Source organism: Megascapheus bottae, chromosome X (assembly GCF_031878675.1).
Source record: "Megascapheus bottae isolate mThoBot1 chromosome X, mThoBot2.hap1, whole genome shotgun sequence".
Classification (NCBI taxonomy): Eukaryota; Metazoa; Chordata; class Mammalia; order Rodentia; family Geomyidae; genus Megascapheus; species Megascapheus bottae.
Window position 1 is genome coordinate 68,781,082 of NC_143547.1, and position 27,564 is coordinate 68,808,645.

Sequence of the window (27,564 nt, forward strand, 5' to 3'; positions counted from 1 at the left end):
TATGGGCTTCATTTCAAGATACCTTGAAAATGTTGAAGTCCCGCACATAAAATAGCATAGTATTTCCATATGAACTACACAAGTTCTTTCACAGACGTTTAATCATCCCCAGATTATTTATAACATCTAATACAGTGTAAGTGTTATGTAAATGTTTTAATAGCTTATTATTTACGGGTAATGAGAAGAAAAATCATGTCAATATTCTCAGTACAGTTGCAATATTTTTTTCAGTTGTCAGAGAGTTGAATCCATAGAAGTGGAACTCATAAACACCGAGGACTGAGTGCATCGCCAGCCATATGTGATAGAAGTACAGGTTAGGAGAACAGCAGACTTGAGCCTGGAAGCTGCTTAGGAATGAAATTAGATGCTTTCAAGGAGCTTGCAACCAAATGATGCTACTTACGGCTGGTCTCAAGGTATACTAAGTGTTATAGTGCTATTCCATCTCTCCACTATGTACAAACAATTTTGGGGTGTGGAGTGCAAGTAGAACATTGGGGAATATTTAACAAAAAATATTTGTCTTTAGCTTTTAAACTCAGCTTGGAGAAAAACACTTTATTATGCCAGGTTCGATCTCCCCTCTCCATTTTTTGTGCCTATCACTTCACCTTCATTATGACCAACACTTCTATACCCATCCTTTCCCCTGTTTTAAAAATATATTTAAGGGCAAACACTGAAATATGTTGTGTCTGTAGATGGAGATGACAAAACAAAACTCTCTAAAAGTTGTTGAATGATAGTGAGTAGTGGGGATGGGGAAAGTGAAACTGAGGAGGGTTGTCAGTTGGACTAAAATCCTATATGCATATGTGAAATACCACGACGTACCCCCTTTGAGTAATTAATATACACTGAAACCAATGAATTGCTTGAAAGTAAAAAGATACTGTCTGGAGTGTGGATACATACTAGTGGGAAGGGAGAAAGGTGAACAGAGAGGGTGAAGCAGGGTGAATGTACTTTATGTACAAAATACTTTATGTACACATGTGAAAATAGAACAATGAAGCTTGTTGGGATTAGTTTGAGAAGGAGGGAGGTGGAATGAGGGGGAGTGATGGAGTCTGATCAAGGTACATAATATGCATGTATGGACGTATCAAAAGGAACCCCCTCAGGCCAGGAGTGTGGCTTAGTGGTAGAGTGATTGCCTAGCATGTGGGAAGATCTCGGTTCAATTCATCGTTACCACATACATAGTCGGAAGTGGTGCTGTGAATCAAGTGGTAGAGCACTAGCCTTGAGAAAGTCCAAGGACAGTCAGTTCTCAGGCCCTGAGTTCAAGCCCTTGGACTGGCAAAAGAAAGAACCCCCTCAATCCCCAATACAACTAATTGAGAATGTGTAAAAATAGGTCTGTATTTGATGATCTCTGCTGGATTCTTCTCTTGGCTTATTAGATTCAAATCATCAACCTAATGTAGATCTTGACTTTCTACCTGAACAATGACAAATTCCTGAAATCAGGTAATAAGTGGAAGGGGGAAATGAAGTTCTCTCCAGTTAAATCAATTAGAACAATGATTTTTTTAGTGGGAGTAGGGCACTTTGATATTTGTAGAAAGAAAGCATAACAGCAAATGTTTCTGCAGGAGATTACATGGAGGGGACAGAGCTGATATAAGGGAAAACTATTATTCAGACTTGTTTTGTATGTAACTGAAGCTTATCCATAATGTTCAAAGACTTTCATCCTTTCAGATTTTTTAAAATAATTTTTTATTGTGATTAATAAAAGGGTTACATTATATTCACCAGAACCTTCTATCCTTTTAGATTTTTATGTCTTTTTGTCATCTGTGTAAACTTCTTAAAAAGCACATACATTTTACCTTGCTCATGTCACTGAATTCTTGGTGATGGAAAGTCTGATGAAAACCAACAGAAAAATCTCGAAAGACAAAGGCAATTCTGCCATTTCCTCCCAAGATCTAAGTTGAAATTTGAAGAATATCCTGTCTAGCCTCATTTTCAGTGAAAATCCCTTCAGACTGAAGAGATCATTTTAGGCATAATTGTTGGATTTCATGTAAATTTCTTATATCCAGCACTTTAAGCATTGAAGGCAATGTCTTCTATAACAGGGAAAAGCCTTATGATTTTTCTACTTAATCTGATAAAAAAAGTGGTACTGGTGAGGTTCTTTCCTGTTGCTCTCTCTTTCTACCTGTATTAAATTCCTCCTAAGATCTAGTCCATTTCATGTTTTAGATGATTTTTCAAAATTCCCTTTCCTTTTTATTCTCACAAACAGCATTTGTCACCAATATTAGCTACCTAGTAGTGATCCTTCTGCCTCTGCTCTTGCCTACCTTTAATCCATTTTCCTTATAGTAATCAGAGTGAATCTAACCATGTCTTCCACATACCCACCTTTCCTTCATATTAAGACCTTATTGTAGCTTCTATTGTCTCTATTGGGTAGATAATTGTTCCCGTTGCTTGCCTCATCTCCTGCCAACATCTTTACCCTCATTTCATGGCTCTTTTTCCCTCACTCAGGGCTAGTACAAAGTTTGCTGCCTAATGTTCAGTAAATGAAACTGGAGTTCTAGTTTAATTAACTTTTAGATTAAAAATTCTATAAAACTGGGCACGGTGGCTCACGCCTGTAATTCTAGCTACTTAGGAAGCTGAGATCTGAGGATCAAGGTTCAACACCAGCCTGGGTACACAAAAGGACCTGAGACTCTTATCTCCAATTAACCTCTAGAAAATGGGAAGTGGGGCTTGGTTCAAGGGTAGGGTGGTAGCCTTGAGCTGAAGAGCTCAGGGACAGTGCCCAGGCAGAGATCAAGCCCCATTACCCTCCCCCCCAAAAATAATTCTATGAAATGGAACACAAAATGACTTGCAAGTCAAGGTAGAAACCTGTCATGGTAAGATGATTGGTGAAGATAATAAGGGAATAGTACTGGCTGATGCTAGGTTGACTGTTTCATTAAATTATTTGTCATGAGAATAATGATAACTAGAAGCCAATTAACAGCATTACTTACTTTTTGACATTCAGGGTGAGCTATATTTTCCAAAGCATATACAGTTCTGTTCTCACTACATCCTGGTGAAATGAATAGTGCAAGTACAGTTGACCCACTGTATTTATGTAGATAGCAAATATTAGAGAAAATGGCATCTGTGATGATCACTTGCAGATGTTCATTCTTGTCATTCCTCGGTAAAAACAGTTCACATATCATTAATTAACATTGTATTAGGTATTACAAGTAATCCAGATGGGGTTTAAAGTGTATGGGAAGGTGTGCATAGGTTATATGCAATACTATGCCAGTAGACTGGACTTGAACACCCTTGGATTTTGTTATCTGTCTTGGAAACATTGTAGAATAAATAATGAGGGGAAACTATAATAAACTATAATATTCCCTCTTTTTATATTCAGCAATTGATACCTAGAGTAGCAACATAAATATCAGGTAGCTGAGGGCCAGTTTTAGTTCAAAAACCCTGAGAAATAAAATAGTAAATAGTACAAATAGTGAATAAGAATAATTCTTCCTACATGTCAGTCATTGAAGTCAGTTACATGCATGCCAGTTATTCTCTTAATCATTGCAAGAGTTCTATACTAGTATCTGTTTTAATGATGAATAAACAGAATCATGGGGGTATCACAGCATATCCTGAGCACATTTAATTTGCAATTAACATAAATCTCATATTACTATTTGTTCTGCTCAGGCCTTACATGATATAAAATTCAGAGGATGCATCATGGGAAAATACATGATTTTCATTTATTGCTGAAGTTTTGCTTTCCAAATTTATCTTTTTTTCTTTTTTGCCAGTCGTGGGCTTGAGCTCAGGGCCTGAGCACTGTCTTTGGACTTTCTCAAGGTTAGAGCTCTACCACTTGAGCCTCAGCACCATTTCAGGCTTTTTTCTATGTATGTGGTACCGAGGAATCGAACTCGGGTCTTCGTGCCTGCTAGGCAAGCACTTTACCACTAGGCCAAATTCCTGGTCCTTCCAAATTTATCTTTTATGTGTCTCTGGGAAAGCTGGCCTTCATCATCTATTTATCCTTGCCTTAGCATGGAGTCTCCTCTGAAGACAAGTGACTCCAGGGATCTTTTTCTTCCCAAATACTCCTGGTTTCTTTCTTTTAATCATTGGTTTCTACCACTCCAAATTCACAAGAGGGAAGAGAGATGGAGGAGGCTATAGGGAGGGAGAAGGAGATTATCCTGAGGATTTCCAGTAGAGCAATCCTCTATGGTTTACTAGGCATGCCAGACAGCAGGTAGCAATGTACTAGTCACTGAGCTGCAAATTCCAGTCAGAGTAGTATTTCAGTCTTGGATGGTGTGACATCAGTCAAGCAGGACTTCTTTTTCTTTTTGCTGGTCCTTGGACTTTGGGCTTGGGAGATATCCCTGAGCCTCTTTGTGCTCAAGGCTAACACTATAGTACTTGAGCCATAGCACTACTTATGGATTTTTTTTAGTAGTTTATTGGAGATGAGAGTCTCATTGACTTCCCTGCTTGGGCTGGAGCGTTGAACTGTGATCCTTAGATTGCAGCCTCCTGAGTAGCTAGGATTATAAGTGTGAACCACTGGCACCTGGACAGGACTTCTTTTAAAGCTGATTGGGCATTGAATTCCTAGAACAATGACTGGGATGAAGACAGAAACTGATAGTTACAATTTTAAAGGTATGTATGAGGGAAGTTCTTGTTTATGGTCAGGATTGGTCCTTTAATAACAATAGGGTTAAGACTACAGGTTCATTGTAGAGACTATGAAGCAGATAGGGCCTGGGTCATGATGTTTGATAAACCTTTAAGCGGCTTTGCCTTCTACCCAGAATCACCTATTGTACTGAATTTTTTGCTACTCCTGGGGCTTGAACTCAGGGCCTGGGCACTGTACTTGAGCTTTGACAAGGCTAGTGCTATACCACTTGAGACACAGCATCAGTTCCCACTTTTTCTGTGTACGTGCTACTGAGGAATTGAACCCAGGGCTTTATGTATGCTAGATGAGCACTATACTGCTAGGTCATTCTTCCAATCCATATATTGACTCTTAAAGTGTGGTACCAAGACTTTCAGTATTGGCATAATCTGGCAACTAGTTAGACATGCAAATCATTTAGCTTTACCTGGGACATGGCGTTTTAGAACGGAATGGGGTCACATCAGTCTGAGCTACAGTGTGCCCTTCAAAGGATTCTGAAGTCCATTTGAATTTGAGAATTACTGCTCTATTGTGCTCTAATGCCCAGAGTGTGCCTTAAAACTACCATCATTTCATCTGTCCCAGAATTCTTACATGCTCTTAGCTCTGATTTTTAGTGGCTTTGTAGCACTTACCTTTTCTGGTCCTGTCTGGTAACCCTGGATTTAGTGGCTGTCCACAGTGACAAGACTATACTCAAACTTCCATGCCTAATGCTGAGTAATAGGGCCAGTTTAGAGTGAAAACCTAATTTCCAACCTTCTTTATATATGCAAAACCAAATCATGAACATGGCATGTGGCATATAGTATAGGGCATGAGGTTAGTAGTCAATTCCTACCTATGAACTAGCTTTCTATTTCTGTAAACTTCCACCTATTGACCTGAAAAATGGATACCATCAACTTCATAGGGTTGTTGTAGTAAAGATTCAACAAGATAATGCATATCAAGTGCTGGCGCTTAACAACTACAACAATAATAGCATGGTAGCTATTATTGGATTGTCTCCCCACTTGTCAGTTATGATGGCAATGTATAGTGATCATACCATAACTTCATAGGGGCTGCCTTTTCTCATCTGCATTATCACTGGAAATATTTGGTCTTCCCTGTTGAAGAAATCAGATCACACACACACACACACACACACACACACACACACACACACACAGAGCTGAGGATCAATGTGAAGGTGGAGAAGTGCTACAGAAGAGGTATTAAAAATGTGAGCTCTAAGGCCAGTGCACGTATGTCTTTGAATCCTGATTTCATCACTTACTAGCTCTGTGATCCTGCACAGTTGCTTACCACTCTGAGTATAGTTTTTCCATTTGTACATTGGAGATATTCTAGTATCTAACTTAGTAGATGGATTCAATGAATTAATATGTGTACAATGTTTGGAATATAGCCTGATACCTTCTATTTTGGTAGTATTGAAAGGCGCTGCATGTGTTTATAGGAGAAGGAAATTATGTAGGAGTAGGGAAATTTCTAAAAAGAGTGTCTAGTATCTAACAGTATCTAGAATTTAGGGACCATTCTGAATGAGCCTCTAAATGAATCATGTGTGTGTTTTGGTATTATACATCTGTCTTTTTTATGGTTCAAATGTGCTGCTTTTTTAAAAAAATGTGGTGGTGGTGGTGGTGGGTGTGTGTGTGTACTGGCATTTAGTCTTAAACTCAGAACCTACGATCTGCCCTTAGCTTTTTTTTTCCCTATATATTTTTATTGTAATTAATAGAAGGGTTACATTTGCACAAGGCTGGCATTCTGCCACTTGAGCCTTAGTTCCATTTACAGTGTTTTAGTAGTTAATTGGAGATAAGAATCTCACAAACTTTCTTGCCTGGATTGGATTCAAACTGAGATCCTTAGATCTTAGCTTCTTAAGAAGAAAGGATCAGTTATAAGCTACTTGTGACCAGCAAGTGTAATCTTTAAAAAAAATAAAATGAATCTAAAACCTAGTAAAGAAATAATGCGTATCTATCAGTAGTTGCTCAGCTTCATTGTTGGAGTGGAGGTAGGTGGGTGAAGAAGAGGGGATGGTCCCTGCCTTTGAGGAACCCACAGTTGAGCTAGGCAGAGGATATCACAGCATGAAACATTACACAAGAATGCAAGGGAGTATTATGTGCTAAATAGTATGCAGAGATGACAGGTGCTATAAGAATTCAGACAAAGTTGGGGAGAGGCTGGAAAGAAGAAAAGCTTCTTAGAGGTGGTGTTTTGAGCTGGGCTTTTAAATGTTCATCATGGCAATGACCTGGCTGGGCAGAAAGAAGGGTAAGGGAGAGGTACTTATCACATTCTAAAAGGACTGATTAATGGCTCTTAAGTAGCTGGCACCGTTGGGATATATAATACTGCACTAACTTTACAAAGCCCTTTTTATACACTACCATTTCAAATCCTATTGGCCTGGAGAGGAAGATCTTAATTGTACCATGAAATAGTTGTATCTCCTTGTTTTAATTTCTTTCAATTTTTGAAACCTTTTTTGTCATCTGTAAAATAAGGGACCTATGCTGAATGAACTCTCTCCTATCCTTGTCCATTCTAAACACAGCAATCTTTGTAGCTAATGTTTAGTGACAACTTATTAAATGATATCAAGGTCTTGATTATATGGATGCAATGACTACTCTCATCTCACCCTCTTTAGAAATGAGGATATCAGAATGTGGTCAAGTTTTGTCATGAAAGGAGTCATGTACACATCCTGTAGTTCCACAAGATACAAATATACTGTGGCTTTCTGTGTGAGTGATCTTTAAAAGGGAAGATAGAGCAGAGTGCATGCAGTCCCCAAAAATTTCATTTTGCCACCTACCAGGCCTAAGAGAGATGTTTTGTATGCACTGTGTGTGGTTAAGTTTCTAGCAAGGGCGGAATCTGGCTAAGGCAGCACATTAGACTCAGTAGAGAGTACACCATGGGCAAGAGGGAACCCTGACCCAACTTCCCACTACATATTATTTGTAGATTAACCTGAGGTGGATGACTAGGATGGCACATATTCCTTTTAAATTGTAAGAAACATGCCAAAAGATCTCTCAACCCAGGGAACATACTAGGGAAAAGGCTATGCATATGAAGGGCCAGGCTCTGCATATTGAAGGCCTTAGGAACAGCTTTGCCTATGAGAAATGGTAATATTAGCCAAAAGCCTTTTCTTTCTGAGGACAGGCTTGGTGCAGCTGAGCCAGCTCTCTGCTAAACTACCTAAAAGAAGGAGGAAATGTGCCAACAAGGTCATCTGGATATGTCTCTTTTTCAAGGCTACCCAACAGAGCTGGACTCAAACTCAAGCAGTGTGGCGCCAAAGCCTGCACTCTTAACCAACAAACTACAGAGTGCCAGTTCTAATAGTGTTTCTGAGAGTATTGGCGACATTACAAGGAAAACAGGTTAAGTTTTGAGTCAGTAAAATCCAGATTGAATCTTGGTGTTTCCACTTAGCAGATGTGAAGCTTTAGGTAAGATACTTCTTATCTCTCTGAGCTTCAGTTTTCTTACCTGCAGAACAAGGAAAAAAATCCCTACTTTCTAGTTTTACTGTGAGGATGAAGTGAGCTAATGTAAAGATTTTACTACTGGATCTGACACTTAGGAAATCCTAAAGTACTAAAGAAAGGGTGTTTGCTATTATCCATCATCTATCTGTCTTGCTGTTTCTGTTACTGGCCTGCCTTTTGTAAATGTTCAGTTCTGAGCTAATCCACAAGATGGCCCCCTCTCAATAGAAAGTTCTCTAGCCAGGCTATGTGTGTATACACATCTAAGGATGTGAGTTCTTGAAAAATGACTTTCACATTCATGCCTGTCTATGCAAAAATATATATTGAACAATGTGCCCAGGAGGAAATCAAGGCTGGTTGTGCAACCAATGCACAGATGGATCTCGAGGCAGTTCGAAGACGAGCTTGTCACTTTCCAGGCTGTGTGTGGGCGAAGACTATATCCCTACAGTACAGCCCAAACATAGTGCAATAGAAGGGGTGTGAGGCACTGTAATTATGCCTTTTTCGAGTTGAGAGAGAACCCTATAACTTTTGAGGTGTGTGTGTGTGCGCGCGCGCGCACGTGTGCGCGCGTGCGCGCGCCTGTGTGTGTGTGTGTGTGTGTGTGTGTGTGTGTGTGTGTGTGTGTACTCAGGTGAATAGCAAGTGCAGGATCTTCTTTCCCTAAATTTTCCACTAGACATGGAAGCATCCTTTCAATCCTGTGGATATTTATTTTTGGTAGGTCCTGGTGGTATAGGACAAAAGTTCAGAAAAATATTCTGCTGTTTGTGCGAAACAGATAATACCCGACCTAGAATAATTACATGTATTCAGGACGATGGAACAATAAGAAATCTAAGTGTGGAAGCTGGCTTTACAGCAGGAGCAGTGTAGTGCTAGAGTGTTTTTTTTTTTAATCACTTGAAAAATCCTTTCCTCCTGGTCAACACAGGGAGAAAGAAAACAGAACAGCTGTGTTTGATTTTTTTCTTTCCTCTGATTTAACTTATTTGCATACTGAGTAAAGGGCCTACAGCCTGACAAATATTTTGCCCATTAGTCTATTGTACATGGGTTTTTGTTTTCTAAAGACGACTTCCTTTGTTGTTTTTGAAAAGAGGACAAGAGTGTCTCCACCACTATTCCTGTATTACATTGCTTTGCTCAGGGGAAAAATGGCTTTTTTGCTGCAAACATTCCAGTATTTTAGATATATATAATAGGCAAAACTCATGTCCTTGTTGAAGCAGAGTATGAAGGTGTGAGTTAGCACTGCTAAAAGGTCTTTCTGCCCCAGAGAAACTCAGAAATTGGGACTCACAAGAAAGGTCTTCAGTATGGTCTAACCATTTCTGTCTTCTGAATGACTTTTGTCCTCACCTTGTCCTCAATTTGTCCCTATTGTTTCATCTAGTCTAGACCTTTCTGGAACATTCCAGATTTTTCTCAGATTTCCTCTTCGCCTGATTTTGTGCTCCTTACTGCCTTTCCCTTTATTACCCAAGTTTATCCTTGACTTTATGCTTTTCAAGCTGGGCTCCTACAAATCCGTGATGTGCAAGTCTGTATGGCAATGAGTAACTACAGTCTTTTCTTGCATTGTTGCTTTTTCTTGATTGTAACAAACTCGAATATCCTGTGGGATAATACAAAAGTCTCTCAAAAATTGCTGATAAAATATAGCTGATAGTCGTTAAATGCTTATGTATAACCCACAGAAGTAGGTGAGTTATTGTGAAGTTATTGTGGGTTATTTTGTACCCATTTTATGGATGGGAAAATGAGGCATGTGGAGATTAAATGACTTGCTCATGGTCAGTGTGGCAGTCCATAATCTTTAACACTATTCCTTATGCAAGAGATGAGCTGTTCACTCCAGACCTAGGGACTTCCCTCTGCAGTTGGTAAAATGTAGCTATGCTATCTAGTGAACTTATAATTTGGTCCTTTTAATAAAGTAATTTGATAATTCTGATACTGGGTTTGGGAACCAGCGGTGGGTCATCCGAGGAAGTAAGCTGAAATAAAGATACTTCTTTGTGTCTTCACATGAGACCAGAGGGTTTTTTTTCTATGAGCTCTTTTGTATTTCACTGTTTTTGTGTCAGAAAATCAGTAGCGGGCTGAATTAATAATGGTTTCATCGTTCTGGTTGTTACTTGGGCTCACGTAGAGAACATTTTTCTTGTTGTCACTGATAGCTAATTTTCTTTGACTGTTATTCAGTGTTATAGTCCTGGTGAGAAGGAACCACAAGGGCTATCATAGCTAGCAGTGACCAAGATTGCAGCCCTGTAGCAGCCAGTTCAGTAGCAGACATATGCATACCAGTGTTATAGCTCAACTGCCAGCATTGCCACTATATCCTTTTTCAGTTGTAGTTTCAGAAGTTTGACTACTGAATGCAGGACAATAGACTTCTCATTCAGAGAAGTATTTCAGTAAAGTTTTCTGATGTGCTCTCTCGGTCTGTTCTTCCAGTGCATTGCTAGTATGTGTCTAGGCTATGTATGTTCTGCTTGATTCTAACTATGTAATTGAGGTGAAGGACAACCAGCCAATCAGAGAAAAGTTGGTTTTGGATCTAAAACTATAGTTCTCAATTAGGTCAGTTGCTATTCTGGCTCTCCCAACTAGATTATGAGGAATTAGGAAGGAGGGTGGTGGTATTCATATTCTATATAGCTATTTACTATTATCTTGTCACAGCTCACCAATGCCTTCTACTGGAAGATGTTCTCCAGCTGGTCCTAAATGATATATCAAACCTTTTAGTTTTTATAACTAAATTTACCCTTTAAGTACTGGGGTTTGAATTTAGATCCTCTCACTTCCTAGGCAGGCACTTTATTACTTGAGACATATATTCAGTCTTCTTTTTTTTGGCTTTCAGTCATTTTTCGGATCTTAATTTTTCATGGGGTTAGCCTAGAACCTCAATCTCTCTGATCTTTGATTTCTGAATAGCTCAAGTTTAGACCATTGATATAATGAAGTGTGGGTCTGTGAACAAGCAATGCCAGCAGCATCTAGTACCTCCTTGGAAATGTGAGACCTCAGGTTTCTTTGCAGACTTATCCCAAAGGCATTTGAATTTTAATATAAATTTGGATTTTAATAAAAATCCATATGTGATCTTACAATTTGTGAAGTATAAATGTAAAAATCTAGTGCTAGCTTCTCTCTTGTGAGCACTCGGAAAGGGAGAACAGATGCTGACATTATCAGCTTTCTCTCTTGAATATCATTCATTGCTATCCCAACATTGACCGCCTGACCTGATTTCATCTCTTGTCCTTACTTGAATGGGGTAGCAGTTAATAATTGTAAGTTACAAGCAGCTTCACACAAGTCATTCCAATCCACAGATCATTAGCTCCTGACCTCAGAATGAACCATTTGATATTTTTGGCAGATATATTTTCCAAGTTTTAGTTTACTTCTTTTAATGTGAAAGTTCCTACTTACTGACTTGAACACCAGCTGAATATTAGAAAAAAGATAGCTTTGGGGCATTCTTGGAAACAAGGACAAAAGAGCCTGGATTTCAAATTTTGCTGTGGCTGTGGCTAATTCCCATAGCATATGCAAATTCAGCAATACAATGTGTGCATCAGTATTGTGGAATATCTCAGCAAAATTGACAGATTGTTTGTTTTTTCTTTAGATTTTTACATTGTTTTAAATATATTAGTTTTTGTTTTGCATGCTTATTGTATTTTTCCTGGACTAGTATTAGAATGAGTTTGTATTCTATGAGTACTCATATGAGAATGTAGAGGACACACAGGCACAAGGCAGAAGTGTGAGGGCAAGTTTCTCTGACATTAAAAATTCCTGTGCATAATCCTTGAGATGCAGTACAATGGCCTTAGAGGAGAGAGTGTATAGATAATTAGGATGTGAGGTTTACTTCCTTGGGTTCTTTATGATCTTATTTTTTCCCAGGTTTCTAGCCCTGTTGTCACTAATTATCAGTGATTCTTGTCTAGGCCTGTGAGGAGCCCAGTATTAGGGAAGCGGAAGACAGTTTCCTGCTTTTCTTTTCTTTCCAAGTCTTGTGGTCGTTAAAGTTTGATTTCCATTAATGCATGAATGTCACCACCCCGCTGAAAATGCAAGTCTCTTTTGTGTGTGTTTTGATTACCTTGTCAGAGGCCATGCAAGAAGAGGTTGAACAGCAGTGCTGTCCCTGCACTGTTATTTCTGCTTCTATTACTTGTCACATCTGTCAGTTCAGAAACATTCATATCTATGGAACTATTATTTTTAGTACTTTATTTTTGATATCTAAGGATATAATTAACATATCCTGTTGGTCACATTGATGGGCTGCAAAAATGATAGGTAGCTTTGTGAGATATTTGGCATTATGGAGTGGTTTTTCTAAGCACTTGGGCACGTAGCAGATTAAATGAGTAAATTCCCTTGGCTTTTCTTCTTTGTGTGTGTGTGTGTGTGTGTGTGTGTGTGTGTGTGTGTGTGTTATACTGAGGTTTGAACTCAAAACTTTACACTTGGTAGCCTGTGCTTTACTGTTGGGTCATGCCTCCAGCCCTGATTTTTAGTGTTTAGTTTTAGATAGGGTCTTGTTCATATCTAGGTCTGTGCCTGGATTATAATCCACCTGCTTTAGGCTTCCCATGGTTGCTGGGATGGCAGGGGCATATCACCTTGTCTCCTTCTCTCAATGGAGGTGGAGTCTCAGATTTTTTGTTTGTGCCATTCTTAGAGCTTGAATGAAGGGTCTGGGTGCTGTCCCTGTGCTCTTTGTCTCAAGGCTAGTATTTTTCCATTTTGAGCCACAGCTCTACTTCTGGTTTTTGAATCTTTAATTGGAGATAAGATTCAAATGGACATCTCTGCGTGGGCAGGCTTTGAACTGTGATGGTCAGATCTCAACCTTCTGAGTAGCTAGGATTACAAGCATTCTCAGATTTTATTGCTTAGGCTGGTTTGGCACCACAGTCCTTCCAATTTCAGCCTCTGTGCACCATTCCCCTAGCTGTGAATTGAGAAGGGGGTCTTATAACTCTTCTGTCGAGTCTGGCCTTGAACCATTCTCAACCTTCCAAATAGCTAGAATTACAGGTGTGAGCCCCTTAGTACCTGGTCTAATAGGTTGTTAAATCAGGCTCTGGAACTAAAAACTAATGCTTGACTATCAAAAGTGCTATAAAACTTTTTTTTTATGATTGCCTATTACTCATAGTCTTTTTTTTTCTGTGCTGGTCCTGGAGCTTGAATTCAGAATCTGGGCTCAAGGCTAGTGCTCTACCACTTGAGCCACAGCTCTAGTTCTGACATTTTAATGGCTAATTGGATATAATAATCTCATGGACTTTCCTGCCCTGGCTGGTTTTGATCCTGAGTAGCTAGGATTACAGTTATGAACCACTAGCACCAAGCATCATTATAGTCATTTTAGTCTTTTCATCATCTAGCCTGGCTCTTGATTTGATCTTCCTTGTCAGCATCCTGTGCACTAAGCTGGTCTCCTGATCTATAGGAGGAACAATAGTAGCTAACTTGTACTTAGTGTTTACTTTCTGTCAGGCATTTTTCAAATACTCTCATGTAGTTCTGTTACAAAACTTATACTGGGAGCCGGGCAGGGTGGCTCACGCCTGTAATCCTAGCTACTCAGGAGGCTGAGATCTGAGGATCATGGTTCAAAGTCAGCCCAGACACTAAAATCTGTGAGACACTTATCTCCAATTAACTAGTAGAAAACCGGAAGTGGCACTGTAGCTCAAGTGGTCGGGCAGTAGCCTTGAGCTGAAGAGCTCAGGGACAGAGCCCAGGCCCACAGTTCAAGCTCCATATCCAGAGAAGGGGGAACAACAACAAAAGTCTTGTACAGGGTAGGTATTATGACTGTCTTCATTTACAGATAAGGAAGCTGGAAACTTAGTAACTTGCTCGATGCTATACAACTAGTTTGTTTTAGAGTTGGTATTTTGGCTAACATTCTAGTGTATAAGTTTTAATTACTTTTAATTTTTGGTGGCTTTCTTTTTATTTTATTAAAATGTTTGATAATTGTGAGGTACATAGTGAGGATGTGCTATATACAATTGTAGAATGACTAAGTCAATGTAATTAACATATTCATCACTTTAGATACTGTTCTGTATTTAGATACTTATTATTTCTCCTTTTGTTGTAGATTCTTTTATGATGTTGACACAGTCACTATTATACACACACACACACACACACACACACTTCTTCTGAGTTTGTTTTAAGATTCCACATATAAGTGAGAATATGTGGGTTTTCTGTTTTTAGTAATGCATGCATTCTTAAGGACTGTATTATATTGCACTCAACTCAGCTAATGGTGGCTAGTATTTATTGAATATATACCTTTTTCCCAAGCATTACACTAAGCCCTTCATGTATATTAACTCATTCATTTAATCCTCTTAACAATTTGATAAAGTAGGTTTTATTATTACCTCTTATTTTCAGATAAAAGGAAATTGCCTCACAGAGATGTTAACTTACTTGAGACAAGCCATCAAACAACGACAGAAGAAATCTTTGGTATGAAGCATTTTGATACCATATACTTACCCATTCTCTTATTGCCTTCTATATTTGCTCTGGGCAAGCAGAGGGTGTCAAAGAGTAAAGTATGCCTCTTTGTGGAGACACTGAGGAGGAACAGGTAACTATTATTCAATTTTCATTGGTTGTTACATTTGGGAATGTGAGCAAAATTGTCAGAGATACCAGTTTGTAAGAGATGCTCAAAATAGAGTTTTTTTTTTAGGCTGGTTGCGATTGCTTATGTCTGTAATCCTAGCTACTCAGGAGGCTGAGGATTGTGAGACTCTTATGGCCAGGCCCAGGGTAGGGCAGTAGCCTTGAGCTGATGAGCTCAGGGACAGCACCCTGGCCCAGAGTTCAAGCCCCACGACCAACACACAAAAGGATTTTTAATATAAAATGTTCTTATTTTAAGTATTGACAACAAAATCTAGTTTAAAAACAACTAATCAAGTTAGGTGCCAGTATTTGATGTCTATAATCCTTGGTACTCAAGAGGCTGAGATCTGAGGATCATGGTTTAAGGCCAGCCTAGGCAGCAAAGTCCATGAGACTTTCAACTCCAATTAATCACCAAAAAGCTGGAAGTGGAATGCCAGATGTCAGGGTATTTAGTCCTCCTCCCTCCAGACCTGCAGGATGGATAGAGAGAACACGCCCCGACTGGGATGAGCTGAGAAAGGAGAGGGCCGACTGACCACCCGCACCCTGCCCTGCTTTGCCCGAGGACAATCGGATGCATCCTGGACACAAGTTAAGGCAGGAGCTCATTTACTGAGGAAGTACATTCAGCTAATATAGGGTGCAGGAGCCTATGGGAACAAGGGTTAGCAGGGCGGGGGGGGGGGTTCCATGTATTTACTTTCTCTATAGGTAAAGAAGGGGAATCCTGTGCTGTCCGAGAGGGAGGAAGGTTTTGGGCCTATCCCAGAGGTGGCCTTACTTTACATCACAATCCGCAGCCATGCCTTCCTACGGGGCGGGCGACAGGTACCATCTTATCTAGGTGTGGTCTCAGGACCAGGAAGTGAGCACTAGGCCACATGTTAGGCCTTCTTTTCTACAGCATAGGTTTCCATTTCCCAGATGTGACATGCTCCACAATGGAACGTCTGTTGCAGTGGTAGAGCATCTATCTGCCTTAGGTAAAAAAAGCTCAAGGATAGTGCCCAGGCCCTGAATTCAATACCCAGTACCAGCACAGGCAAAAACTTGATAGGAAACATTACATTATAAGCAAGGATATTTAATTCATACATTTATGAAATATTTATTGACTGCTTTTTATGAATACAGTGTTAACATTGGGTAATATTGTTTAATATAATAATCAAATCCCCCTGTATAACTAATATAAGCTAATAAAACAAAAGAAACTGACTCCTTTCCTGATTTCATGCTAACAAATACGTTTATATGATGGTTTATATATGTTTCAGAGTTTAACTTCTCAATAATATTGTAAGACTGATGGAAGAAAAAAATGTAGATTTTCAGAGATTAATATATCAAGGATGCATGTTGAATTCTCTTTTGGTTTCCAAATGTAAATAATTTGTATGCAGACAAATATCCATTAATGTAAGTTTTGACTGCAAAGAACAAAAAACATAGCTATGCCAAAGAACAAAAAACATAGCTATGCTACACACACATACAACGCATCTGTGAGCCATATCTGACCCATAAGCTGATGGTTTGCAATATTTGTCTTAGGGACCTATCTTTGTTTCTTTTGTACATAGTTCCTAGCCCATTACTAGGTTTATAGCAGGCAGTGACCAAACACATATGGGCTGCTGCATATGTTCTTGTTTTAGCCTATACATAGAGCAGGGTTGATGCTGTGTCTTAGACAAAGTCTGTTAGACATCTCTTGCTGTTTTTCAAAATTGGCACTCAATTCTTTCTCCTTCAAAGCACTTTCCCAAATCAGGTGGAAGAAGCTTCCAACATATCCTAAGTAGAAATTGTTTCCATGTAACAGCTCTCAAATAAGAAAGCAAGGGTAGAAGAGTGGGCCAGCCCAGGGGTTTTCAATCCTAACTATGTATTTGAATCACCTAGAGATCTTTTAAAAATGCTGATTATATAGCTCCAGCATCACAAAATTCTGATTTAAATGGTCTGTAGTGGGACCCTGGGCATCAGTATTTTTTACAAAAAGCTCCCTAGATATTTTAATCTGCAGCAGGGTTGAAAAGTGGCTCAATTGATTAATACGTGTTTGTCAGAAAGTCCCAAATACACACTTTGGGTGTTGATCAATTGCTTTCTCTTTCACTAAAATCAGAGAGTATTGTAAAGTAAAGAGTCAGGATGGGGTAATTCTATATTTATGTATTCTTACTTGTAAACCAAAAAATTCCAGTGCTTTCGTAGTGTCCAGGTAAATAGACAAAAAGATGAGCTAAAAATATTGAGGGAGTGATGTAGTAGACAGCTTCTGAAATGTTTCCTAATGATTACTACCTTCTGATATTTACATCCTTTTTCCTTTGTAGATGGACATAACCTAGTGATTTCCTTCTAACAGATTACAATAAAAAGGATGGGATGTCAAGACTCTATTAGTAGGTTATAAAATGATATGATTTTTGATTGTTGTTACTTTTTTTGCTCTGGGTCTATTTCTTTTTTTCAATATATTTTTATTGTAATTAATAGAAGGATTACATTATATTTGCCAGATAGAAGGTGCATTACTTCACATACATTGATACCCTTTCTCATGTCTTGGTCCCCATTTCCCTTCCCCCACCCTCACCCCTCATCTTGTTTCCCCCCCTTCCCTATCCAATTTCAAATAACCAAATACAAATATATCCAATATATCAGATAACAAAGTGAGATACTGTAATAATATGAGATAACCAAGGGACAGCAAAAGAGATGAGAGATAACATAGTACATTAAGGACAACACTAACTCATTATATGGCTTTTGTTTCTATATCCTAGAGGTCCTTTCATTTAGCGTCATACTATATGGCCTCATGTATCTAGGTTTTGCTCTATTGCAAATCTGGGTCTATTTCTGGCTCACTATGATATAACATGCAATAAGTTGCCATATTGTGAACTGACATACAGAAGGGAAATGAAGGCAGCTGCTGCTCAACAGCTGCTTAGGAACTGAATCCCTCAGTCCAATAGCCTATAAAAGGAACCGAAGTTCAGCCAATGGATTTGTGAATAAATTTGAGGTAGATCTTTTCATAGGTGAGTCTTGAGATGACTATAGGTTAGACTATCACCTTGATTTTAGCCTTTCAGCGATCAGAGCCAAAGGACCCACCTAATCTATGCCCAGGTTTCTGACTCACAGAACAAGTAATCAGCTGGTGTGTGTTTTAAGCTTGTAAATTTGTAGTGACTTGTAATAGTGATGGATGCTGTTGTAGAGCAGGATGATAGTTTCTGTTTATAGCAGTAGAGACATGGCTCTTCAACTTTAGCATGCACTAAATTGCCTCCAGTAACTTGATAAAAATATGCATTCCTAGACTTTGCCCTCAGATTTTTTGTTGTTGGTTGTGGGGTTTGAACTCTGGGCCTGGGTGATATCCCTGAGCTCCTTAGTTCAAGGCTATGGCTCTACCACTTTGAGCCACAGTGCAACTTCCACTTGAAGGTAAGAGTCTCATGGACGTTCCTGCCCAGGCTTGCTTTGAATTGATCTCAGATCTCAGCCTCCTGAGTAGCTAGGATTACAGGCATGAACCACCAGCACCCAGCTACCCTCAGATGTTTTGATCAAGTATGTCAGAGACACAGCTCAAGAATCTCTCTTTTTTTTAAAATCACGTTCCAAATATGTTGATCATATTTCCAGAGCCACAAGCTTGGGGGTGGAATCAGCCATTACAGAGGCAGAGAAGATTTGTAAGATTAGTGATTGTTGGGGGTGGGGGGAGGGAAATGGGGACCAAGACACGTGAAAGGGTATCAATGTATGGGAATTAATGCACCATCTATCTGGCAAATATCATGTAACCCTTCTATTAATTACAATAAAAATATATGAAAAAAGATTAGTGATTGTTATGATGTACAGGTACAGTGGAGCAGAATTTCTGGAAGGTATTATAAATTAATTACATGCATGTTGAAGGACTACTGAATTTTTTACTAGGAGAATCTATGGAGATAAGAAGAGTAGATTAGGGGCTGGGAATGAGGCTTACTGGTAGAGTGTTTGCCTGTGCATGAAGCCCTGGGTTCCATTCCTCAGTACTACATAAACAGAGAAAGCCAGAAGTGGAGCTGTAGCTCAAGTGATAGAGTGCTATACCTGAGCAAAAGCATCTCAGGGACAATATGTAGGCCCTGAGTTCAAGCCCCAGGACTGGCAAAAAATATAAAAAGAAGTTTGGACTAGCAGTAGTATGCTAGATGGTTTGGAGGGAAAGTTACTGAAGTTAAAGGGTCATGTTCTTATGAAATGGTACAAGTCTGAACCAGAATGCTGAAACTTGTGAGGGAGAAGTATAAGAAACATTCTTGTGTGGTGTGTGTGTGTGTGTGTGTGTGTGTGTGTGTGTGTGTCTGTGTGTGTGTGCCAGTACTGTGGCATGTGGTTTCAGTTTTGTTGCTCACAGTTTGTGCTATACCACTTTAGCCATGCTACCAGTCTGAAATTTTGCTGATTGAAGATAGAGTTTCAAGGATTTTTTCTGTCTGTGCTGCTTTTGAACCTCAATCTTCTCTGATCTCAGCCTGCTGAATAGCTAGGATTACAGGCATGAAACATAGGCTCCTGGCTTATATGAGACATTTTAAAGGATGTTTTTCAAAGGAATGGAGAAGCTGAATTGACAGGAGCTGAATTAGAGATTTCAAGTCTTAATGATTGAAGACTTATGTGCCATGGGTAGATTTGAGAAGTTGGGAGAGGAGCTAATTTGGGTTATGAATCTTTCATAGAATAGTTTATTGTTAAATTATGTGCAATTATGTCTTTTGGGGAAGCCGAAGTGGTTAGCAAATGGTATGAATTGACACAAAATTCTAATTCAGACCAATGTTTCTCTACTAGTGATCCCAAACCAATAGTATAAGTATCACCTGACAACTTGTTAGATGTCATAATTCTGCTAAGATATATGGTCTGATGAACTTTCAGATCTGTATGCCCAGAGACTTTGGATTATACTTGCAAAGAGATTGAAATGGAGCCATATTATATTGGAAATCTCAACCTGCACTGCTGCAGTTCTTCAACTTTCTCAGGTCAGACCTCCAACTCCATTGATTCACAATGTATTTTCCAATCACTATATGTACATTCCTTTTCTCCAGCTTTGGGTCTATAATACTATTGCAGTTAGTCTCTTCATTTTCTCTTTTTTTTTGCCAGTCCTGGGGCTTACATTCAGGGCCTGGAGCACTGTCCTTCGGCTTTCCTCAAGGCCAGTGCTCTACCACTTGAGCCACAGTACCATTTCCGGCTTTTCTATTTATGTGGCACCGAGGAATTGAACTGCATCTTCATGCATGCTAGGCAAGCCCTCTCCCACTAGGCCAAACTCCTGGGCCCATCTTCCTTTTTTTCATACCTAATACACTTTCAAATCCTGACTCTTAGTTATCCTGTCCTCTTTCCCTCTCACAACTAAGAATTTTCTTCTGCAGGAAAGACCTGCACAGATTGGCTGACTGTCTTCATTTAACATTAAGTTTAAATGGACTGCTTATCCTTCCTTTGAGATGGGTTTTGGAAGACAGTTCTCTTCTCTCTTTGGACATCTTCTACTCTTCCTTCCTTCTCTTGCTTACTGATAATCTTACTTCATATGGTACTGAGTAAATAAAACCCAGAAAAATGAGAACATGCTCATGACATCACGAAGTCTATCCTTATGATACTTGCAGTTAGTGTCTTTTCCCTGTTTACAGTGGAGGATGTGTCTATCCTGACACAGGATGTGCTCTTCTCAATTTTTCCTAATCTTGCCTGTCCCCAGACTGGATTCTTCAGTTATTTCCTCTCTGCCTAGCATTGTCAGTATGTCTCTCTCTCTTCTGGATCTTTTAAATAAGAAGTAACTATATTGTGGGACTTCAATTCAAAGATGAAAATGAATCTGATTCCTTTTTGAACTTTCTCCAATGTACCATCAGTCCCTTCTGGCCATATTTTTCCTCTGTGTAGATCTGAGAATCAAGATTTTAGGTCACTCATTCTGTAGCTTGAGTCTGTTATGTAAGAATACACAAGGTAATTGGGACTCAAAGAGGCTAAGTGGTTTGCCTAAGCTCATAAAACTAGTAACTAGTGAAACTGGTATTGAATCCAAGTGCATCAATTTGTAAAAGCCTGTGCATTCAGTGTTGTAATTCTTCTCATTAACTATACCTCTTCTCATTAACGCTTGTCTAGTGTGGGATGGGGAAGAATGATATAAGGGGTAACATTGTGAAGGTGCTTTGTATTCATCAGTTGACTCGTTCAGTTGAAAACCCTTTGTACAACTGCTTAAAGAGAATTGGGAAAAAAGATTTATTTTGCAACTTGTGTGTGGGGACATGAGAGAAAAACTTGGAGGTTGTGTGAGAAGGGGTAACCTGACTTATGTAACTAACCCTGTTGTACCTCACCTTTATAATAACAATTAAAAAACTTAAGTAGACATCACTTTAGTGTATGCTTTGTATATCTACTGTGGGATCATCACATTGAATTGTCATATTCCTTTCACAAATTGGATTATCATTACTATCTTGAGGACAAGAAATATTCTAGAATGAATAGCAGGTGTTTGATAAATACTTGTTGAGTAAATGATGGATCATTGTTGTCTGAGCTCATTTGTTCTTTTTTGGTCTACTGTGGTAATGGATCACTGCTGATCACCGCTTTTCCTTTAATATAATCATAGAATACATGCATTTTTAGAGCTGCAAAGGGACCTTAGAGATAGGAAATTAAGAACTGTAGAGGTTAAGTAACATGCCCAAGGTCACTTCACTAGTTAGTTGCAGACCAGTGCTCTTCTCATGCTTTCTTCAATAGGTGTTAATGCTCCCTCCCTCCACATTCTCTTTTCACCCTAAATAACTCCAATGGCAGGCAGCATGTAAACGGCAGAAAGTCAGTAGAAGGACATACTGTGGATATGATGAGCAGACAATGGAATACTTTAGAGTTAATATTGAGCACTTTCCTCTTTGGTTCAGGCAGATATCTGTTAGCTGCTTTGCTTCTAGTTTAAAATACCCTTTTTTTCATGAGGTCTTCTGTTATATTTCTCTTAGTGCTTTTGTTATTTTAATAAGGTTTTCTTATCTCCTGTTTATAAAACCAGACCTATTTCCTAGTGTATTTGTTGTATTTTTTACAAGAACTCATTCCTGTCCTGCTTCCTTTCCATTGCCTTTTCTCCTTTATAGTTTTTATATTTGTAAGTGTAGAGTGGTGCAGTACATTTTAAAATGTAATCGTGTTGCTTGCTAATACAGTACAAGCTCATCTATAGAGAACAATCAGCTAACTAGATTTCTTAATTAACCAGAGCCCATAGCTTGGAGTGAGGAAGTATCATGGTCTCTGAGATCAGATTGAGTTGTATGTAAATCTTAACTCTAACATGATTAACTGTATGATGAAAACTCAACTGCTTATCTGCCTGTATGTGTTTTCATGTATATAAAATGAGAAAAATGATAGTATGTTTATTTCAGTGAGGAGATATACAGATGGGACGAAGCAATATACAGTCTGAGGTTTAAAACTGTCATCCTGATATATACCAGTTATATAATGATGTCAGTGAAGTTATTTAATTTCTTTGAACTTCACACTCCTTTGTTGAATGAGCATTGTTAGTATTAGTTTTATAACATGCCACTTCAAACCTTAGTGACTTAAAACAACAACCACTTATTTGCTTGTAATTTTGTGGGTTGGTAGTTTGGACTGATTTGGCTGAAACTGTGTGCATGCGTGATAGCAAGGGTTACTTATCTACTTAGGTCAAGAGGTATTCTATGGCCTCATTCATGTACCTGGTGGTTGGTTGTCTGTGCTATGTGTCATTAATCATTCAATGGGATAGTGGAGGTTTCAGTATTATTAAGAGGAACAAGATAGTGATAGAGCAACAAAATCCAATGAGCAAGGCACTTTATAACTCCATTTTTTTCTTTTCATATTTTCTATTTCTCTGTTGAGCGAAGCTAGTCATCTGGTCATACTCAGAGCAGATATGAAGAGGGACTGCCAAAGGCCATGGATATAAGTTAATGCAACCATTTTTTCTAGGTAATTCCTTTCTAGGATCACTGTGAGAAATTGATATAATACATGCCCTTTATTCTTTTTTTCATATATTTTTATTGTAGTTAATAGAAGGGTTACATTATATTCACCAGATAGAAGGTGCATGACTTCACAAACATTGATACCCCTTCTTATGTCTTGGTCCTCATTTCCCTCCCCCCACCCCGCCCCTCATCTTGTGTTCCCCCCTTCTCTATCTGATTTCAAATAACCAAATAAGCATATATACAATATATCAGATAACAAGGTGAAATAGTGTAACAATATGAGATAACCAAGGCACAGCAAAATAGATGAGAGATAACATAGTACATTAAGGACAACAATCACTCATATATGGCTTTTGTCTCTATATCCTAGAGGTCCTTTCATTTAGCGTCATATTATATGGCCTTATGTATCTACGTTTTGCTCTATTGTAAATCTCTACTAGGAGAGCCCAAGGTTTCTACTGATTATGACAAATGAGGGAAAGCATTGAGTCTATGTTCCTTTGGGTCTGGCTTACTTCACTTAATATGAATTTTTCTAAGTCTTTCAATTTCCTTACAAATGGGGTGATCTCGTTCTTTCTGACAGCAGCATAGAATTCCATTGTGTATAAATACCACATCTTGTTGATCCACTCACAACTGAGGATGCCCTTTATTCTTAAAGTTGGCCTTCTACCCCATGAACCACACCGTCATTTATTATACATGTCAACCATTGAGTGAGGGAATGGGAGAGCATGTACTTTCAAATGAGAGTTCGGTCTTATATCTAATTTGCTATAGGTTTTCAGTTAAGGCAACTTCTCTTCTCTAACCATTCTTTTCATTTTTAAAATTAAAAATAAAATTTATTGTCATGGTAATGTATAGAGGGGTTACAGTTACATTCACACATTGATACCCCTTCTCATGTTTATTTTAAATTATAATTAATAGAGGAGTTACAGTTATATTCACCAGATAGAAGGAGAATTACTTCACAAACATTGATACCCCTTCTCATGTTTTTGTCCCCATTTCCCTACTTTCACCCCCTCCCAATCATCTTGTTTTCCTCCCTTCCCTTCCTATTTCAAATAAACAAACAAATAGACAGTATACCATGTAACAAAGTCAGATAGAGTAACAATATGAGGTTAACCAAAGGGCAAAAAAAGGGAAGAGAAATAACGTAGTACATTAAGAACAATAATCACACAGGAAAAAGCTCTTGATTCATATCCTAGAGATCCATATGTACCTAGGTTTTGAGCTATTGGAATCCTCTACTAGAAGAGTCCTAGATGTGTACTAATTATTACAAATGAGGGAAATGATTGAGCCTATGTTCTTTTGGGTCTGGCTTACTTCACTTAATATGATTTTTTTTCTGAGTCTTTCCATTTCCTTACGAATAGGGCGATGTCATTCTTTCTGATGGCAGTATAGAATTCCATGGTGTATAAATCCCACATCTTGATCCATTCATTTACTGAGGGACATCTGTGTTGGTACCATATCTTCGATATGGTAAATAGTGCTGCAATAAACATTATTGTGCTAGTGGCTTTAGTATTTCCTTGTTTCTGGACAATTGGGTAAATACCAAGGAATGGAATTGCTAGGTCATAGTCTTTTGAGGACTTGCTATACTGCTTTCCATAATTCTAACCATTCTTTTTTTCCCAGTCCTGGGGCTTGAACTCAGGGCCTGAGCACTGTCCTTAAGCTTTTTCCCAAAGGCTAATACTCTGTCACTTGAGCCACAGCACCATTTCTGGCTTTTTCTATGTATGTGGTACCAAGCAATCGAACATGGGTCTTTGTGCATGCTAGGCCAAACTTCTGGCCCCTAACCATACTTTTCTGCTCTCCCTCATTTACTCAGTACATGGTTGTTAGAAGAAAACTATGGCTCAACAAATAAACACAAAGATAGAAAGAGAAACAAACAAAACCAAATAATTACAAAACAAAACTTTAAAAAATGAAAAACAAGCAAACGAAATGACATTGCTGTCTATTATTTACTTTTGTGTGCTGGTTCTGGAGCTTGAACTCAGGGCCTGGGCACTGTCCCTGAGTCTTTTCCTCCCTCAGAGCTATCATTTTACCATCTGAGCCACAGCTCCACTTCTGCTGTTGTTTAAAAAATATGTATGTATGTATGTATGTATGTATGTATGTATGCATGCATGCATGCATGCATGCATGTATGTATGGTGATTAATTGGAGAGACTCATTGACTTTTCTTCCTGCCCTGGCATTCAGCTGTAATTCTCAGATCTCAGCATCCTGAGTAGCTAGGATTACAGGTATGGGCTACCAGCTCTCAGCTGGTGATTTTTAAAATTTTTTTATGAATTAAAATACATATACAGCAGAGCACTAAACAATAACAACAATCTGTGAGAGCATAGTAGCATAAACATACATTCTTCATTCCTACCTAGTAGGTCTAATGACCCTGAGGTCTGTATGCTGTGTGTTAAATTGTAGTGACAAGTTCGTTATGGTGATTAAGGAAGGAAGAAGAATATAGATATTTGATGAAGAATTGTTACATGTAGGAGTTTTACAGGGTTTGAACTAACCCCATTTTTCAATTAAGATCATTGTGTCTTTTAAAAATTTGTATTAGTACATAGTAATCTTGCAAAATGAGTGTCATGACGTTTTCATACATGTTTTACTCTCATGATCCACATTTATCTCTTATTTACGCTCTTATGACCCACATTTATCTCATTTTCTGCTGTTCTTTTCTATTTTCTAATAGTCCTGTTTCTACTTTGATGGGATTTCTTCTGTTTTTTTTTTTTTATCAAACTCAGAAAGTTTCACTTGCTAGGTAAGCACTTTACTACTGAGCTACATCTCAGCCCTTTTTTGCCAGCCTTGGGGGACTGAACTCAAGGCCTGAGCATTGTCTGTCCTTGGGCTTTCCTCAAGGGTAATGCTCTACTACTTGAGCCATAGCACCATTTCAGGCTTTTCTATATATGTGGTACCAAGGAATTGACCCCCAGTCTTTGTGCATGCTAGGTAAGCACTCTATTACTCGGCCAAACTCCTGGCTCAGCCCTTCTTTTTTTTCAGCCCTTCTTTTTTGATTCTACATATGATAGAAAATGTTATACTAGTTTTCTCAATCTGACTTATTTCATGTACCATGCTGATCTTCACTTTCATATTTTATTTTCTACAAACAACATAATATTGATTTTTAATGGCTATGTAATACCCCATCTTGTATAGTTTCATTTTTCCACCCTTCATTAGCATTATTTGTATGTGGGGTGGGATGGGTAGGTCCTTGGCATTTTCCATGTCTTGACTATTGTCAAATCCCTGGATCTTTGAGTTGGAAAGAACTTTAGAAGCCTTTGAATGTCAAACCCTTTTAGAAGTGATTCTTAAACTTTGTGATCCAGGTTTACTTAACTATCTTAACATGTATGAAGGAGCCCAAAGTGGTTTTCACTTCTGACATTTTTTACGCCAGTCCTTGGGTTTGAACTCAGGGTGTGGGCACTGTCCTTGGTGCTTCAATCTGCCACTTGACCCAAAACACCACTTCCAGGTTTTTCTGTGTATGTGGTACTGAGGCACTGAACCCAAGGCTTCGTGAATGCTAGGCAAGCACTCCACCACTAGGCCACATTCTCAGCCCACTTCTGTCATTTTTATCATCAATATTTATCACATGAAAATGAAGCCTTCCAAATTAAGACCAAAAGAATATGTGAGCATATGTTCTATTATCTGACAGAGCCCTGATTCATATAACTTCTGGAAAACCCCATCATACATTCATGAAAGAATAAAAGTAAAAATATTAAATAATAATCTTAATATTGTTGGCAAATTGCTTTGACCTTAAGACTTAAGTCTCTGTGGCTCACATTGTGCAGATTGCTTCTATGAAGTGTCGTGTGTCAGAGGGGCAATGATGCAAGAAATTATAGTAAAACTATATAGTGAGAGGCTCCACCTTCCCATGGAAGATGAATTTCCTCATCTATAAGATGGGATTCATAACCAATTTTAACATATGAAGATTAAATAGTATTAGGCAACATAGCCCAACATAGCCAACTTATAATGTCTTGTACAAAACTTGGCATAAGTTTGGAATGTGATGCAGTGACAATGGGCGAAGGGGAAAATCCATCCAGTGTATCATGGAAGAGATGCTCTCCTTTTCAAATTAAAATCCATGGCTCAAAAAAAAACTTGGCATATTTCAGATCCTCTATAAATATTGATCCTCTCTTCTGAACTAAAGCCCTAATAGCTTCCTGCCTCAGAGGTAGCCTAGTTGTATGCTGTTCTTTATTTTTTTTCAAATAAGTTTCCTATTTTTGCTTCTCTGTTAACTTCTTTCACTTAGGTTTACTGTTTAGCCTTCTGCACCAGAGGGATTTCAGGTTAAGGCAGTTGTGACTCTTCTTTTTTCTTGTTTTCTTTCTTAAGAGGTATGTTATAATTTCCCAATTAATCTGATCATTTTCTTTTCTAGATGCC